The sequence below is a fragment of the Meles meles genome, chromosome 6 (genome assembly GCF_922984935.1).
Source record: "Meles meles chromosome 6, mMelMel3.1 paternal haplotype, whole genome shotgun sequence".
In the NCBI taxonomy this organism is placed as follows: Eukaryota; Metazoa; Chordata; class Mammalia; order Carnivora; family Mustelidae; genus Meles; species Meles meles.
Genome location: NC_060071.1, coordinates 21,212,859 through 21,229,326, shown reverse-complemented (window position 1 = coordinate 21,229,326; position 16,468 = coordinate 21,212,859). Strand labels below are relative to the sequence as shown.

General features: G+C 53.7%; 1 protein-coding gene across 4 annotated transcripts in view; it reads left to right on the top strand.

The window, feature by feature from the left end:
* The window catches only part of APBA2 (amyloid beta precursor protein binding family A member 2), a 245,337-nt gene that overhangs the window by 58,825 nt on the left and 170,044 nt on the right, over positions 1-16,468 (top strand). The window contains exon 1 of one of the 4 annotated variants that reach the window (XM_046009955.1): positions 7,943-7,961. The exons of the other annotated variants lie outside the window; for them this stretch is intronic. The gene's annotated coding sequence lies outside the window, so the exon portion shown is untranslated. Of the gene's footprint in view, positions 1-7,942; positions 7,962-16,468 lie in introns of those variants that run through there. 4 annotated transcript variants of the gene reach the window in all.

Below are 16,468 nucleotides of genomic sequence, written 5' to 3'. Positions count from 1 at the left end.
CTGTTCCGCTCTTCACGCCGAATGTAAGAAACACTGTTTTCCTGATTCCATCGGGGAAGGGGGAGAATACGGAATCCTAAAGACCGGGCTCTTGTAGAGCGCAAGTGTGGCCCTGCTGCTCACTCACTCCAGATGAGGTTGCTCCTGCTCCCCGTTAAGACATTTGCAGCAAAGTTAATTTACTGAAAGGATAGTATCGGCCACTGACGTCTGGATAAAAGGAAGTTAGGAGAAGGACGGATGTAACCCAGTTGGTGCTGTCAAGACCAAATTCCAGCGGAGTACGTTAGAACAATCTAACTGTCTTCATGAAATGATTCTTGAATCGGGCAACAGGTGTCCTGTCGAGCAAGGAGAGGGGAGCTCTGGGGAGCTGTACAGAATTCAGGGTTTTTAATAGGAAGGAGGGCGGGGCAAGGAGAGAAGGGATTTTCTCTGGCCTATCACCTTCCCTTAAGGGGAAGAGTAGGGGCCTTATCATGCAGGTGATATTATTTTCTTTGGGGGTAGAGAGGACCCTGTGACAGATGACTTCACAGATGCCAATCAGAACATCCTTCACGGGGATGCCTGGGTGGCTCAGCCATTAAGCATCTGCCTTCTGCTCAGGTCATGATCCCAGGGTCCTGGGATTGAGTCCTATATTGGGCTCATTGCTCAGCAGGGAGTTTGCGTCTCCCTCTGTCTGCCTCTCCCCCTGCTTGTGCGTACTCTCTCTCTCTCTCTGACAAATAAATAAATAAAATTAAAAAAAAAAAAAAAGGAACATTCCTCACAGACTGGGTAAGACTCCCAATCTTGTGGGAGGTGAAAACTGCCATTAGGTTAGATATTAACCCCCGTTTGGTGACTTGGCCTAAGTGATACCATTTTGGGCCTGCGGTTTTCTTTACACAATGCAGAGGCCTAGAGGCCATGTGCGTCCACCTCTCTGACACCTCAGTCCCCTGGGATACAGGATGGAAATGACTGGCAGTGATGCACTGTGGCTCCTGCTGCTGGTGGGGATGTTTCTAGAAGAAGGCTACAATTGTGGGGTTGGCCCAGGCCAGTGCCAAGCCCGTAGGGCCAACCACCACGCTGTTGCACTGGGTGGGTCGCGCCCAGGTAGACCTGGGCGTCCTGTCCCACAAAGGGACGGGAGCAACAGTTTTGGCAGTTCTCCATGGGTTTGAGCCAAACCCTTCCAAAGTACAGATGCGTCCCGTCCATGTGGAGTTTTGCCGCCGGAGGACACCGGGGGAATTTCATTGGGGAAGGGTATGTTCAGGTCTCCTACCCAATGTGTGTCCACCTGGGACATCAGAGCCTGATGCCACTATGCCCACTACGTTGAGTCGCCTGCATTGGGTAAGAAACGAATGAGACTTTGCTTTATATTTACCGCCACTGTCTCTCCGAACCTGCCACTGAACAGGCAGGGAAGCCCTAGAGCTTTCTTTTGTTCTAAGGCAATAAAATGTTCCTCTGGTCACTTTCAGCCCCAGGAATCTCATTTTAGTCATCAAATGAGGAATCTTAGAATTTCTGGAGTTTCGTCCACGTGGCTGCAGCAGCCTGACCTGTCTCGGAAGCTGGCAGAGGGCTGTGTGTGTGTGTGTGTGTGTGCGCGCGCGCACACGTGCATGCGCTCTGCTCTCTTCTCTTGCTCTGTCCCTGTTAGCCAGGGTTGGGCCCTGAGGGATGCAGTATCTGGGCAGTCTGACCTAAGAGAGGCTGTTGGGCACGCTCGGGGCCCAGCAGATGTTGAACTCTGAGCTGTCCTCTTGAGGGGCACTTGTGTGGCTTTCCCGAGATGCTGCTGCTGGGAACTCATAACTCATGCCCACGAAGCCTCGCTGGGCTGGTGCCTGGGACTGCTCCACCTGCTCTTGGCGTTTGTGCCCCCACCCCCCACTACCCCCAGATCCTTGGGCAGTGCCCTGGGCTGGCCATGCCCCACACCCATGGGCAGCAGGGCTGCTCTTCCCAAAGCAACTTCTCTTCCTCCCCTGGGGGAACAACTCTCGCCATGGCCTCCTGCCTGTGGATTTTCATAAGACTTATATGCCAGCCCCCCAGATGCTGGGGACACAGAGAAGTCCTTCCAAGGGTCTAGAAGCCCTGCTCTGGAGGTAAACAGAGCCCCTTCCCCTCCTGACGATGCGAAGCCCTCCAATAAGAGCTCTCTGTCGCCACCCCGACTTTCTCCCAGTCTCCTGTGGGCCACAGCATTGGGAAAACTGGCTGGGGCATGTGGTCAGGGACCACCTGTCAATGGTGGTTGTGGCCATGCTTGTCCCCTCTGCCGGTGCTCCCACAGCTGGTGGCCTCCCAGGACAGAGAGCCCCAAGTCCGTCACTCTGGAACTCTTGGACTTTTGGGGGGGGCTGCAAGTGGGAGGTTATGGTGAGGACAGAGAGTTAAAGGCACCGTGAGTCAGCGGGAGTCTCCTGCCTCCACTCAGTAAAGCAGGACGGACGAGGAGTGGTCTTGTGCCCTTGTCCCTTGCCCACCGAGACCTGGTGCTGCAGCCTTCAGGGTATTGCCACATTTTCAACATGGTGCTGCCGTTCTGTTAGTGGGTGGCTGGAGAAACACTCTGATTTTGCAAAGCTGAAAGAAGGACTATTTCTAGAGTTTGTGGAGGGGCTCCACCTGTTTTCAGGAGTGGCTTGACTCTGTGAGGGTTCCAGAGCGGCTGTTTCCAGGAGTTGGGTGGCGTCTAAGGGTTAATTGCCATGTTGTTGTCTGCATTTGGCTTGGAGATGGGAAAGCTTTATGTTTATTCAAATAGCAGTTAATTTAAAATTACAATTTTAGTCTTAATTGTATGTATTTGGGGATCCCATTTAAGTCTCTGGAAATAATTGCAGAGTAATATTTTGGGAAGTTATATTAAAATGCACAGATGTTCGAGGAAAGAGAGGTCCCGGTGGGTGAGCCTCAGCCCTGATGGAGAGGGTGCCCAGGACAGCTTCCACAGCAGAGGAAGAGGTGACTCCCACCCGAGTCCTCGGTCAGCCTCTGGACAAGGCTGTGGGTGAAGCCCCTTTGGACACAGCATCAGCCAAATCCAGCCCTCCTTCTCCAGTTTGGTGCTGTCAGATTGCACGAAGCAAAGGCTGTAGGGTCAGTGTTTCTGCTTTTGGGGAGGCATCTGGGGAAAGGAAGGGGAGCAACCAAGGCAGGGAGAGCAGGAAGGGTAAAAGATGTGGGGCAGATGCTTAAAACCCTGAGGGGGGGTGGTATGTGAGGCCAGGCTTCAGAGGTGGTACTGGCAGAGGGGGCTTCAGGTTCACCAGGACCTTCTCCAAGCCCCGCTTGGAGGACCCGCCCCCCCAACCTCCCCGCTCCAGTGAGCCTGGTGCTGGGTCTGCACAGTGCGGGGTTGCTGGCTCCTTGGCCCAGGAGTCACACGCATGGGGAACTGCTGACCCATGGTAGAGGGGTTGAAAATCTGAGGACAGCCCTCCCCAGAGGATGTCCCGGCGGAGTTCCGAGGGTCTCTCCTCTGCTCCTGCACAGAATGTGGGTGCTGGCTGGCCATGGGGCAGTCACGAGGGTGAGCTGCTCCTGCGACTGGTGCTCTGGGGGCTTGCCGACCTAGGGGGAGTGTCCCTGGGGGCCTCCCCTTTGTCCTTGTTGACTTTCAGTTGTCAGTTGTGGGGCGGTCCCTGAAGGCCCCCTTCACTCTGTGCCATCCTACAGAGCAGCTGGGCAGGGGCACGCTTTCCAGTTAGGACCTACTGGGTCCTGCTGGCGTCTCTGTGCCCCCGGAGGCCTCTGCTGTGAGACCTCTGGGCTTGACTCCCGGTGACAATGACAAATGCTGGTTCCCGGCCCTTTCTGGCACAGGATTTACTCCGCACAGGAAGGAACCATATCCCCCAAGATCCCATCAACATCAACTGGACGGGTTTCTGTGGCCCCTCAGGAGCTTCTGGGCCCCAGGCCAGGCTGGGCTGGGCCATAGTGTGTGACATCCCATGAGCCTTGCCAGAGGCCATGGGGATGGGCAGTGACCGCAGAGGGGCGAGTGGCTGCACTTCCTGCAGGGATGGGTGTGGGGAGACCCTCCTCCTTGCCTCTGGCAGTTGTGAGAGCAGGAAGCCCCTTCCGCGGCAGAGCGCAGGCCTGTGAGGGGAGACTGGTGGGTGGATGGCGCAGTCATGCAGAAAACGTGCCCACATGCCCAGCTGGGGGTCTTCGGGCCGGGGTGTGTCCTTGGCACTTGACCTGCCATTGAGACTACAAAGGGGTACTGGACTTTCCCCACATGCTTGTTCTCCCTCAGGGCAGGAAATGAAATGCCTCAGCTTCTCACAGGCCCCTTTGGCAGGATGGCGGGTTTTCTGGTGGCAGAAATGGAGGGTCCTCTGAAGGGGGGGTTGGTCCTGGCTTGCTAGCAGAAGGGACCACAGCCTCAGTGGCCAGCCTCCCGATTTCAGTACTGGGCGGGTGAAAGCCAGGTCTCTCCCAGCCTGCGAAGGCAATGAAAATGAAGGCCCTTCCCACAATGGTTCTGCCTCCTGAAAGAGAAAGAGAAAGATTAACAGTGTAAGCCCTGAACCCAGCCTCAGCTGTTAGGATCTTACTGTTGGAAGCCATGTCTGCGAGCCCGCAGCTTAATGGTCTGAAGTCACGACCATCGGTGGGGTCTGACAGGCTGTGTGGTCAGCCCCTGCAGCCAGCTGTGTCCTCCAGGCCATCCTCTCCCCTGTGCATGGGTTAGTTCAGCTCTGTGTGTAACGGGGAGTAGGGATGGACACAGCTCCTGCCCTCAAGGAGCCCACAGTCTGGGATATGATGCTGGAGCACAAGGAGGGGTGGCCCATGGTAGGCTGGAGCAGAGGGCACCGGGGAAGTTTCCAGGAAGATGTGATGATTCTCTGAGGCTGGTAGGAGAAGATGGGTCCAGGAGAAGGAGAGATGGGGTGATTTCTAGACAGAGAGAGCTGCCCATGTGCTGGGACAAGACAGGGAGTGCATGGCTGTTGATGACTGGTCCATAAAATCGAGGAAAGACAGTTCTGGATTGAAGAGACTGGGGCAGAGGTGAGGGAAACAGGCAGCTGGCCAGACCCCTGCAGCCTTGGAAACAGTTAAGGAGCTTGGGTGGTGCCCTAGGTCAGTGGGGCCATTGTGGGGGAGGGGGTGGAGATCAGACTGAGCTTACCCTTTGTGACTCTGAATGTGGGAATGGATGTTGCGGCGGCAGTTGCCTTTGGGAGCTGTGTACATCTTTCCAGAGGGGGGGACAGTGATCACTAATTGGCTCTGATTGTGCAAAATGGGACTGCCTGCTGTGTAGACCTTGTTCGGGAGGGCTGACAGCTAAAATGCTAGTCTTTGTCATATAACAAAGAGGGAAAAAACGTCATGGAGGCAGAGTGAAGGCTGACCGTGACCTGTGAAGTCCCCAGGGCCAGGTGGGTGTGGTTTCTCAGGCGCCTGTGAGGGCTCTGCCTTGGCTGTGGGCTTCTTTATTGCTGGGGCTGTTGGTGGCTCAGGGCTGTCACTTGTCCACCTCAGTGCTTTATCCTCAGAGCCATCTCCATTGCCGTAAATGTTCGTAGTTCTAGAAGGACTACCGGTGCTACGCCTGGTGGCTTGGCCGCTCAGGGCTGTCGGCTCAGAGCTTTACTGTCAGAGAGTGAGGCCAGAAAAAGGAAAAACCATGTTTAAGCAAAGTGCACTGACCTGCCGGATCTGCTTTGTGAAATAGTAGCTTTATCCTGTAATGTCGATTAGGACTAAGTTTGGCTGCGTAAAGCAGAAAAGGCAACGTAATAGTATCTTCAGCAAGAAAGAAGTTAATGTTTTCTCTCACTTAAAAGAAGCCCAAAAATGTGCAGCCTCATGAGAGGGGACATGGTGGACTCCTTTGTCTTTTTGCTCTACTGTCTTCACACATGGATTTCGCTGCAAAGCATCTCATGGTCCAAGGTGGTTGTAGGGGCTCCAGCCATCAGGTTTGTGTTCCAAGCAGCAGAAGGAGGAAGGTTGAGCAGAAGGGGCCCTCCTCCAAGCTGAGTAAACTGCCTTTTAAGGATCTTTCCTAGGAGTCCCTGTTGCATTTCTTTATCTTTTTGGCTGTTCACTAGTTAAAGTGGCCCCAACTAGCTAAATGGAAGGCTGTGCAGTTCCGCTTAAAATCCAAGTTTTGTTGCCAAAGAAGAGAGTGGAGGTGGTTGCTGGGGAGGCCGTTCCCCCAGTCCCAGCTCCTTCCAGAAGCCTCTGCCCTTTGGCATTGTTCTGCTCCAAACCTAGCCAGCCTGTTTGCTTACCTTCTCTCTGCCTTGCCTTTCTCTGGCTCCTCTTTCTCAAGTGCTGGCTGGTGTGACCAGGCGGTAGGTACTGGTGGCCAGAGATGAATATGTCAGAGAGGAATCATGGGCCTTGTGGGCTCAGCTTTCGCCTGCCCTGCTGCCTGGATGCTGCTGCGGTTGGGTTCTGCAGGTGGCAGGAGAGGCAGACTTCTGAACGGGATGGGAGCTGAAGATCTGGGCAGAATTCCTTCTATACAGCTTACCTCAGCTGTGTGCTCATAAAGTGAGGGCAGGACTTTGGTCCTCCTGGGGCATGGTGAGCATGGAACGGACGGCAGTGCGCTGTGTGCCACACCGGTCCTGGTGCACTTGATAGAGCCATTGTTGTTCTTAGGAAAGACAAAAGCAGGGATTTTCCATTTGTCCCCCAGAGGCTGAACTAGAAGTGGGAGAGGTAGTTCTCCTATACCCTTTTTCTTTGAATTTTTATTTGGTTGATAATTCCCTAAATCACAGGTCTCCTTAAAAGAGAGCAAGAGCCGTGCACAGTGGTGTGAACCCTCAGGACCCTTTCCCATTGTCTCGTGGCCCTGCTGTCCTCTGAGCCGTGCCTTCCTTCACCTGCCTGCTGCAGCATGAGGAGGGTGTAGAGCTCTGCCCGTTCATTTGGTAATGCGCAGTCAGGGTGGGAATGAGGCGTTAGAACCTGCAGCGTAGGGTCCGAGTAAGTGGCTTTTAAATCATCGCTGGGGGATTCTAGGGCCCTCTAGAGCTGAGGGCCAGAGCATCAGCCCCTCTGGGCACAGGCAGAGGCCATCCAGAGCCAGAGGGGTCAGCAGTGGAGGCAGTGGACAGTGGGGGCTGACGTTCAAGGTTGCTGTGCAGATCACAGTCGGGTGGCGTGCTGGCTGGAGGACCAGAGCAGATGTGGAGGAGTCGGCGGGGCCTTCTCCTTAGCCTCTGAAGTCTGTCTGGCTCAGGAGAGATGTAAAGTCTGCCCGGGGGGCAGCCCACACAGCGAGACTCAGACGGTCTCATCGAGCACGCTTGTTCCTGGTGAGGGACCCCTACTTCTCCAAGAGAAGAAGAGGCTTGTTCATTTCTGTTTTGCTTAGCGTTAGTCTGTGTTTGTTCACATGGTTTGTTCACCATTCGTCATTGCCGCAGAGCCTGTCTCCGTTAACCGGGATGCAGGACTCGGCAGAACTCCTGTTCCCGAGCCCGAATGTGAAACAGAGAGTGTGCGTTCCGAGGAGTTTCTGACGTCCTGATTTTGTCCTGTGGCCTGCTGATGTGATTCCTTGTAGAGGAATGAAGCTTTTTGGCCTACCAGAAATTTCTTCCTCCGGAGATGTGTTTCAGTCTGGTTGAAAACAGATTCAGAATTTGGTTTTGCAGGGATCCTGGCGTCTCCAGTAGCTGCAGGGGTGGGTCTGTCGAGGTGTGGGGAGCCTCCCAGGGTGTGCGACGTTTGATCATTTTGCATTTGCTCCTCCAGCTCTGCTCTCTGGCTCTCTTTCTGCCGGGCCTCGTATACATTTTATTTTTTGAGGAAGAGGTTTTTGAGTAGATGCTGTAGGGCTCACAGTCTCCTGCCTGCTGCCGTGTGACCTTGCAAACCAGCTCTACTGGGACTTGTGAGCTCTCTGCCCACCCCAGGACATAACCCCGTTGGCAGGAAAGGATCCTCGCGGAGCGTGTGTGGACAGGGTGAGTGGCCAGCTCCGTGCAGGAGGCCAGCTTATACCCTGGGAGTCATCGACAACTCCAGTGGAGAGATCATGACGCCCATGCATTAGGCACTGGCTGGGTGCCTGGTTTCTCTGTGTTCCTCTCCATGGCTCAGCTCCCCCACAGAGGACAGAGGGGGCTCAGACAGTGGACTGGAAATGGCCCCTGGGTAGGGCCCCTGGGCTCTCTTACTGGGCTGTGCCACCCAGGCATGGACAGTTAGACCTTAAAGAAAGTGAAAGGGAGGCAGAGGGTCCTGGACAGGGTGCAAGTTGGGAGATCTGGTGAAGATGGGTGAGAGCAGATGTGGTGGGAGACAGGCGTCCCGAGAGAGCAGAGAGGGAACACTGGGGCCAGAAGCAGAGATGGGGCTTGACTCATCCTTTCGGTGACTGTGGTGCCCCCTGGGAACCCTGTGCCTCTTTGAGCCTCAGTGTCCCCTCCTTCCAATCTGTGAGATGAGCACAGTGGAAATCTGCTTCTGCAGGGAGAGAAAGCCGTTGACAAACACCACAGCACTGTTCAGATCTTCCTGGCTCTACCTCCACAGGCATGTACCCCTGTTCTTGTATAAGACCCAGGCCTGCCTTGTCCTGGGGGGACAGTATCCTGCCAGCAGGGGCAGCAGAGGAATTGCCACAGCGAGGGGCTCTGGGGGTGGCCTGGGACACAGGGCATTTCCTGTCTCCTTCCCCATCCATGTGGGCTTGGGGGTGTCCAGGGATGTGTGGTCACGTTAGGTGCTCTTCTCCCCAGGAGAGCAATCCCTCCTGGCGATTTTGCCCTGGCTGAATTCACGCATCGCTGCATGTATTCGGAGTGTGGCCATGGTCACAGCTGGCAGGGTCAGATGGAGGGTGGCTGCTCTGGGAGGGCAGGGCCCAGAGGTGGGAGGCAGAGGGGCTCACTCTCCGACTTCCTGGCAGTGTGAAATATCCCGTCACTGAATCGCTTTTGCCCCTTCCTGCAGCACACACAGCCGACTGCTGTCATTTCTCGTACTTCCCATCTCAGATCTTTTATTGGGAACTTACCCAAACCTGTATTTCTTGTCTTTGGTTCTGTGCTTTATAAAAGGTGTTGGATGTTACTGTTGTTTTCTGTGATTTTTATTCTGTTTTCTTTCTTGTAAGGAGCTGCGTTAGGTGTCCTCTGAGAGCTGGACGCCAAGGCAGGATTAAATATATGTGGATTTTATTGGGGGAAGTGCCTTTGGGAGCCTGGGTGGGCAGGGGGAGCCATCAGACATGAAAGAGAGGTGGGTGGGTGGAAGCTTCCAGGCATCCGTCCAAGGAGGGCAGAACTACCTGGATTCGCTTTGCATGGATAGTGCTGCTGTGGGAGTCCCGTGCCTCCCGGGGCGGGGTCTGCATGAGTGGCCTCACTGTGCTCAGCCTCTCAGAGGAGGAGGGGGGGCCCGTGCAGACACTGCTATGGCGTCTCAAGGTTACGGAGCCAGTCCCTGAAACGCTGCAGATTTTGATGGATAGCCATTTTGCTTCGCAGTTTGCTTTGTCTTTTTGGGAGGCAGTGTGGTGCAGTGGTTAGGAGCAGGGCTCTGGAGCCATATGGCCAGGGTTCGAATCCTGACAGTGTGCCCCTATTGGCTGTATCCCCCCTACTGGGGCAAGTTATGTGGCTATGCTGTGCCTCAGTTTCTTCATCTGTAGAATGGACGTGGACCTGGGACAGGGAGGATACCTGATTGCACAGTGCTGCAGTGAAGGCCGTTCCGGAGCGGGGCCCCGCCAGCTGGCATCCCGGGGGGCTCAGGAATCATTCCTTAGATGCCTTGGTTGTAACGCCTTTTGCCCATCCTTATGCGGATTCATGGGAGGAGCACGATAAACTGGTATTTCCTGAGGTGGTGGCTGGTCCTGGAGCCAGTCCAGAGTTTCCCTGTTGTCTTTGTCTCTCCTCCTCCTGTCCCCAGTCAGACCCCTGATGCGTGTGGCTCCTCCTCTACTAAGTGACTTGAGAGGTGACCTCACCCCCAAGACTGGCGTGATCTTCTGGTGAAGAGACCCGTGTGCAGACCAGAAGGACAGGTCCGAGTGTGCAGCCGCTCCCTCTTCCCACCAGGCTTTCCTTCCGAGGAGAGGGCGGACACCAGGCTCGGGTCCCCCTCGGCCCAGCCTCCCTCATCCGTGGAGCCGTCGTGGGGCAGCCCGCGGGCGACCACGCTGCCAACTGGGGCTTCCGTCGGAGCATCTCTGCGATGTTTTCCACCGTCTAATTTGTAAGTGCTGTGACTCACCCAAAATTACAGAGTCGAGCTAATATGGAATCAAGACTTTCTAGATTTCCTTTTCCCTCATGCAGTCCCTTGAGTCTGGGGAAAGTTCAGTTCAGAACGAGAGGGTCCTCTAAGCAAGGCGTCTGGCGTGTTTGAGGCCTTGCTGGTTTCTGCCTGGTCGGGTAGGTGAACCCTCGGAACCTTATACTGAAGGCCTGTTTCCTGTCCCTGTGCGTCACGTTCCGGGCCTGGCAGCCCCTCCAGCTCCGAGGTAGAGGTTGTCCTAGAGCCACGGTGGTGGGAGTGGTGGCCGAGCCTTCTGGAGCTTACCTGCTGCGGTCTGGTCCAGTGACCTCGGGGGGCTGGACAGGTGGGGGGTTGCACAAACTGTTTGATGAGCGGCAGCTGGTCATGTCACCCCCGTTCGTGCACAGCCCCTTCAGACTCCAAGAGAGCATTAGTCTTGCAATCGCTCACAAGGAGACCTTCTTGGCATAGGTGGTCTTGTCTGATGGGTGAGGAGACTGAGGCTCAGCGTGGGGCTCTCAGTGCCGTCTTGAGAGGTGAGAGCTCAGAGCGGCAAACGCCCCGAGGGTGTCTGTTGGACAGAGGTAAGCTTGTTGCTTAGCACTCCTGTGAGGCTGCCACTGACCTCTGCAAGGCACCTCCTTCACCCCCACTGTTGTGGTTACGGATGCCCTGAGCTCCACTCACCCCTCACTTCCCATTCTAGACCCAAACGCCCGTGGACTCTTTAGGGATCCCAGACAGCCCCTTCTAAGCTGGCCTCAGGGGGCTGCTTGGGGAGGTACGGGAGTGGCCCCTGAGGGTACACAGCTGGGAGGACCCCTCTGCTCCCTCCGCCTACAGCCAGGGCTCCTCCTCCCCACCATCTCCACTGTTTCTCCAGGACGTCCAGACCAGCCTCCTATCCTCACTCTTCCATGCTTCCCCCTCTGACCCACTCTCCACCCTGCAGCCAAGTGATCTTTTCAATAAGCATAGCTGACCGCTGCCCTCAGCTGACTGCTGCCCTCAGGATCAAGGGCAAACCCCTTGTCAACAGCATGCAAGAGCCTGGCTCCTCTCCTTACCCTACCTCTTGACACCCTCCTCCATCTAGACCTCAGCCCTGGCAGAAGGTTATCTCTGGTCCTCCTCGAATTTCCCCGCAGGCCCTCCCCGAGCTGTGCCTTCCGCCTGGGATGCCTCCCCATGTCCTTCTTACTGGTCTTTCTCTTCCGTATGCGGCGTCTACTCCTTCTTCCTGGGAGGCCTTCCCAGCATTGAGGATCTGGGGGTATGTTATGAAAATCTCACCTTGCAGAATAAAGGGAGATAGGGACGTTTTCAGTGTGTGTTTATGGACACCAATGGCTAGAAATCTTAAAATAATGATCTGTACTCATGGATTTTTGTTGTGTTGCTTTCCCAAGAAGATTGATGGAGGCAGAGAGTGTGCCCAAGAGGGCGGCCTTTTATTTACAGACCATCTTAAATAGAGCCGTGATCAAGGGAAGGATTTTGGCCCTATAGTGTGAGAGGTGGGAGAGGTTTTCACCTAACAAGGCTGTTGGGCTGTTGGAGTCACACTTGGTGGGATTTGTTGAAGCAGGTAGATAATGAGTTTATCACTGTGATGCAAACGGAGAGACACACTTCACAGGGTGCCTGCCTGCGTTTCCTCCTCATGAGCTTTGCTTGTTTAGGAAAAGCCACTGATGATCTTGATTTTGTTGCAAATAGGATTCCAGGTGGAAGGGAGCGTGCGGGTCCCCTAAAGACGTCTACACCCTAGTCCGGGATGCCTGTCCATCTGTCACTTTACATGGCAAAAGGGACTTCATAGATAGGATAGATACCAGGAGGGATCCTGGCTTATCCAGGGAGGCCCGATGCTATCATGGGGTCCTTGTTCGAGAGGCTAGAAGAGTCAGAGGAGAGGTGATGGGGTGGTAGGACGGTGGATGCAGAGATTGGGGTGATGGGCTTCGGAGATGGAAGAAGGGGCCACAAGCCAAGGAATGCACACACCTTCTAGAAGCTGGAAAAGGCAAAAGAGCAGAGTCTCCCTGTGGCTTCCTGGCAAGACCCTCATGAGATGGCAGATTTGTGTCATTTTAAGTCACTAAATTTGCGATACTTTGTCACAGCAGCCCTAGGAAACTAAGAAAGACCCACCAGCTGAGCTTTAAAGGGGCGTCAACGTTGGCCAGTTGTCCTGTCCTTGTGGTGGGCTCTCATTTTGCTGAAGTCCTGACAACCTTGTCCTGCCGTTTTTAAGTGACCAGAACCTATTTGGGGCACCAGATCTTCCTTGCCCTGCCTGGGAATACTCATACATTTTGGGAGGTGAATGTTCTGCCTGCTGCTCTTTCTGGAAGGACCCACACTGGGCCATTCGTGGGAAATAGCTGGTGAAATGAAAGGCAGCTCCCTGCGGGGATGATGAGCAAGGCTAGCACCTGAGCTCCGCTTACCTCTGGGTATCAGAGGTATGTGTATCGAATGCATGCCAGCCGCGTCCGACTGTCTGTCCTCGTGGGCACAGCCAGGTGTGTGTGCAGGTAGGCAAGGAGAACCGAGCTGTTCTCGGGGGGAAGTGCCTTCTCCCTGCTTATGCCGAAGGCAGAGCTATCAGGAGGTGGTCATCACTCTCCTGTCCCGGCCTGCCACCAGCCCCGGATCCCTTGGGCTGCCTCTCAGCCTTGGGGGTGTGGTGGCTGCCCTCAGCCTGGGCTCTGCAGGCTTCTTTGTTTCTTCTGACCAGCTCCACGACCGTGACTGCCGAGCGAGGGGCCTGGTAGCCTGGGCCCTGGCCATCAAGGTTGGAAAGGCTTGGCTGCACAGCTGCCTTGGGACCAGACCCCCAGCCCCGTTTCATCATTGAATGAGCCTTAAAAGCAGAGCTGCTTGAGCCTCAAACGTGCACCTCCAGAGATTAAGAAAGCTCCGTGGTAAATACTGCTCAGAGCTAATGATGGATTTATTATTCGGTAACTAGGATTATACTCTAGTCTGTTTATGGGTTTTTCCTCTAAATTGCTGATGTTTGAAGTGGAAACGTTCGATGCTGATTAACGTCCGATGCTTCTGCTTCCAGATTTGCTTTCAGGCAATTTATTTGTAAATATCATAGCTTTTCAGGGCTCAAGCACAAATTTCAAGGATGATTAGCATGATGAGATGCATGGCCAAACCGGGGTGCTGGAGAACCCCGTTCTCTGTATGGGGGCACGGAAATCTGGGCCCTTACACCATCACGAAAGGGGACATTTGCATATGTGGATTCATTTGATTTTTCAGAACAGCCCGTGAGGGAGTAGTTTGTACAGAAGAGGAGAGCCCAGGGCTCACAGAGTTCCGTTTTTTTTGGGGACCCCACTTGAAAGAGGGGGCGCTGGCCCTTGTGCCGAGGCTGGTGCTCCTTCTGTCTTTCCAACTCTTTCAGTAAGTACGTCTCATTTCTTTGCCATCCTGGCTACTTCTCCTTCCTCTCATCTCCCCGAGATCCCTGTTCCCTTTGACCCATGGGGATTCTGAGTAGTTCTGAAAAAGCCACTAACATTTTTGGACCCTAAGATTGAAGAAAAGCCTCCCCTCCCTTTTTCTTTTCTAAGGGTTTTGGTGTGACGTTCATGCTTCCTGCCCTATGTACCTTCAGCATTGGGCAGATGAGGGGAAACTGCCTGTCGGAGAGCAGGGGCTTCCTGGTTTTGTATTTCCAGGCTCCTAACTTCCAGCAGCCCCACTTGAATCAGTTTACCAGCAGCCGCTTCCGCTGACGCCCATGCCCAGGGAGAGTGAATAACCATTTCCCTTTTCTCATTTCTGTCCCGTGTCCCTGTGCCGTGCTCTTACGGCTCCTCTTCTCTTATTAGAGGTAGGGTGTGGTAATGGCGCCTGTAGGCTGTAGCCTGGGATCTTGGTTCTTGGAGGGGCTCACGGCACATCTGAGGATGGTCACTTCAAACCAGCAGAGGGTGGAACGATAGGGGAATGTCCCAAGTTACGGGAGTGTCCTAAGTCCCCTCTGTGTTGTGCAGTTGCTGGCAGCAGCTGGTGCTCAGTAAATATGGGGGGAGGCGCGGTGGGGGGCGTGAGGTTGGCATGGGCAGGGGCGGATAAGGTCCTAGGTTGCGGAGAGTGTGTGTCACCTGGGAGTAGCCAGCAAGTCCACTTTTTAACGCTGTCGCCCAAAGTCTCTGCCTGCTAAATGGCACGGATTTGGCTTTTGTCTGTCTTGCGAGTTTGGTTTCTTGTTGAAGTGAGGAGAACAGAGGGAGAAGGGAAGAGAGGGAGTGTAGGCTGAACAGTGTACAGGCTGGTAAAGCTGCCCTCCTTTGCATGGCTGCGTACAGACTGCCGTTTCTGGGAACCCTCCCCAGAGCTGCCACACCACTAAGTAGCATGGGCCTGGTGGGTGTGTGCCTGTGTATGCCCGTGCGTGTGCCAGGCACAGAGAACAAAGGAATGCTTGCAAGAAGAAGAGCTTCTAGAAGACAAACATTCGGTGGAGGCAGCTGGTCAGAGAGCTGGGGAAGCTTCAGGAATAGAAACCCCTGAGTTTCTGCAGATGTCTTGGGGGTGGGGCTTGCACGGTTTGTGGAAGGGTGTGTGTGGGACCCAGCAGCCACCTCTCCTGCTGCTTTTTGTTGTTGTTGACAAACTTTGACTTTTAGAACAGTTCTCATTTTGTAGAAAAGTTGCATAAATAGTCCAGAATGCACCCAAGTGACTGAGCCCCCTAGGTATCCCCTTAATGTCCTCTTTGTATTCCAGGATCCCGTGCAGGAGACCACATCATATTTAGTTACTGTGTTTCCTTAGCCTCCTCTGGTCTATGGCAGATTTTGGACGGTGCTCTGTAGAATGTCCCAATTTGGGCTCATCTGATGTTTTCCTCATGGTTAGACTTCATTACGGGTTTTTGGAAAGAAGAGAGCCGTTCTCAACAAATCATCTCAGAGGTGCATCTGTCAACAAGATTTATCACTATTGACCTTGGTTGACCTTGCTCACCAGGCTGAGGTGGTGTTTTTTCAGTTTCTTTGATGTAAAGTCACCCTGACCCCTTTCCAGAATCCTCTTGGGAAGGAAGCCACCACGCACAGTACACATTTAGGGAGTGGGGAGTTAGGCTTCCCCTTACAGACAGGAGAGTGTCTACATAAATTATTTGGAATTTTTGTGTTGGAGACTTTCTGTTCTCCCCCCCTTATTTATTTAAACATTTCTTTATATCAATATTGACTCATGGATATTTAAATTACAGTCCTACACTATTTTGTTGCGTGGATGATTCCAGCTTTGACTGGTGGTGGCTTTCCCAGGTTGTCTCCTGTCTCTTTGACATGTCCCCATCCTCTCATTTTATGAGTGCTTCCTGGCCTGTCTCAACATGAGGCTCCAAGCTCATCTTGCATTTTCCGTGCCCCAGCCCTAGAATCAGCGGTTTCTTCAAGAGTCCCTGGGTCCTTTTGTTATTTCCTCTTTTTTAAAAAAAAAGATTTTATTTATTTATTTGACAGAGAGAGAGAGAGAAAGAGAGATCACAAGCAGGCAGAAAGGCAGGCAGAGAGAGAGGGGGAAGCAGGATCCCCGCTGAACAGAGAGAGCCCAACCTGGGGCTCGATCCCAGGACCCTGCAATCATGACCCGAGCTGAAGGCAGAGGCTCAACCCTCTGAGCCACCCAGGCACACCTTGTTAGTTCCTTTTATGGGAGAATGTCATTATAAACGAAGGTCGGAGTGTGGAGAGGGCTTGTTTCTACCGAGGTGCCATTGCTTCGAGCTCCCCTTGTTGGACAGCGTTAGGAAAGAGTGTGCGTGCTAACCTGTGTACACATACGTGTCTCCCCTTGCTTTTTGAGTGCATGGCCCCACTGATAGCCAAGCCCTGGACCCTGTGTCCCGATCACCTATGAGAGCTGTCCCTTCATATCCCAGAGTGGAAAGAAAACGCCTAGACTGGTGGCTGAATGGAGTAGGAACAAACAAAAGACTTGGATGGGTGCAAGAATATTCTTGAGGTCTGCAAAAGACACAGAGAATAATAAGAGGAACATCGGGGTATTTTCTACCCAGTGTAAGAAATAAGGTATGTGCCGTTTAAGCTGCTGTGAAGGCCCTTCCCCATCACCCCCTGGGAAACTTACAAAAACAAAGCCACTGTTTAGTATTTGGGGGCACATTTTTATATTTTTGTATAATATCTATTTCTGTAATTTGTGTAATAATATATTTCCG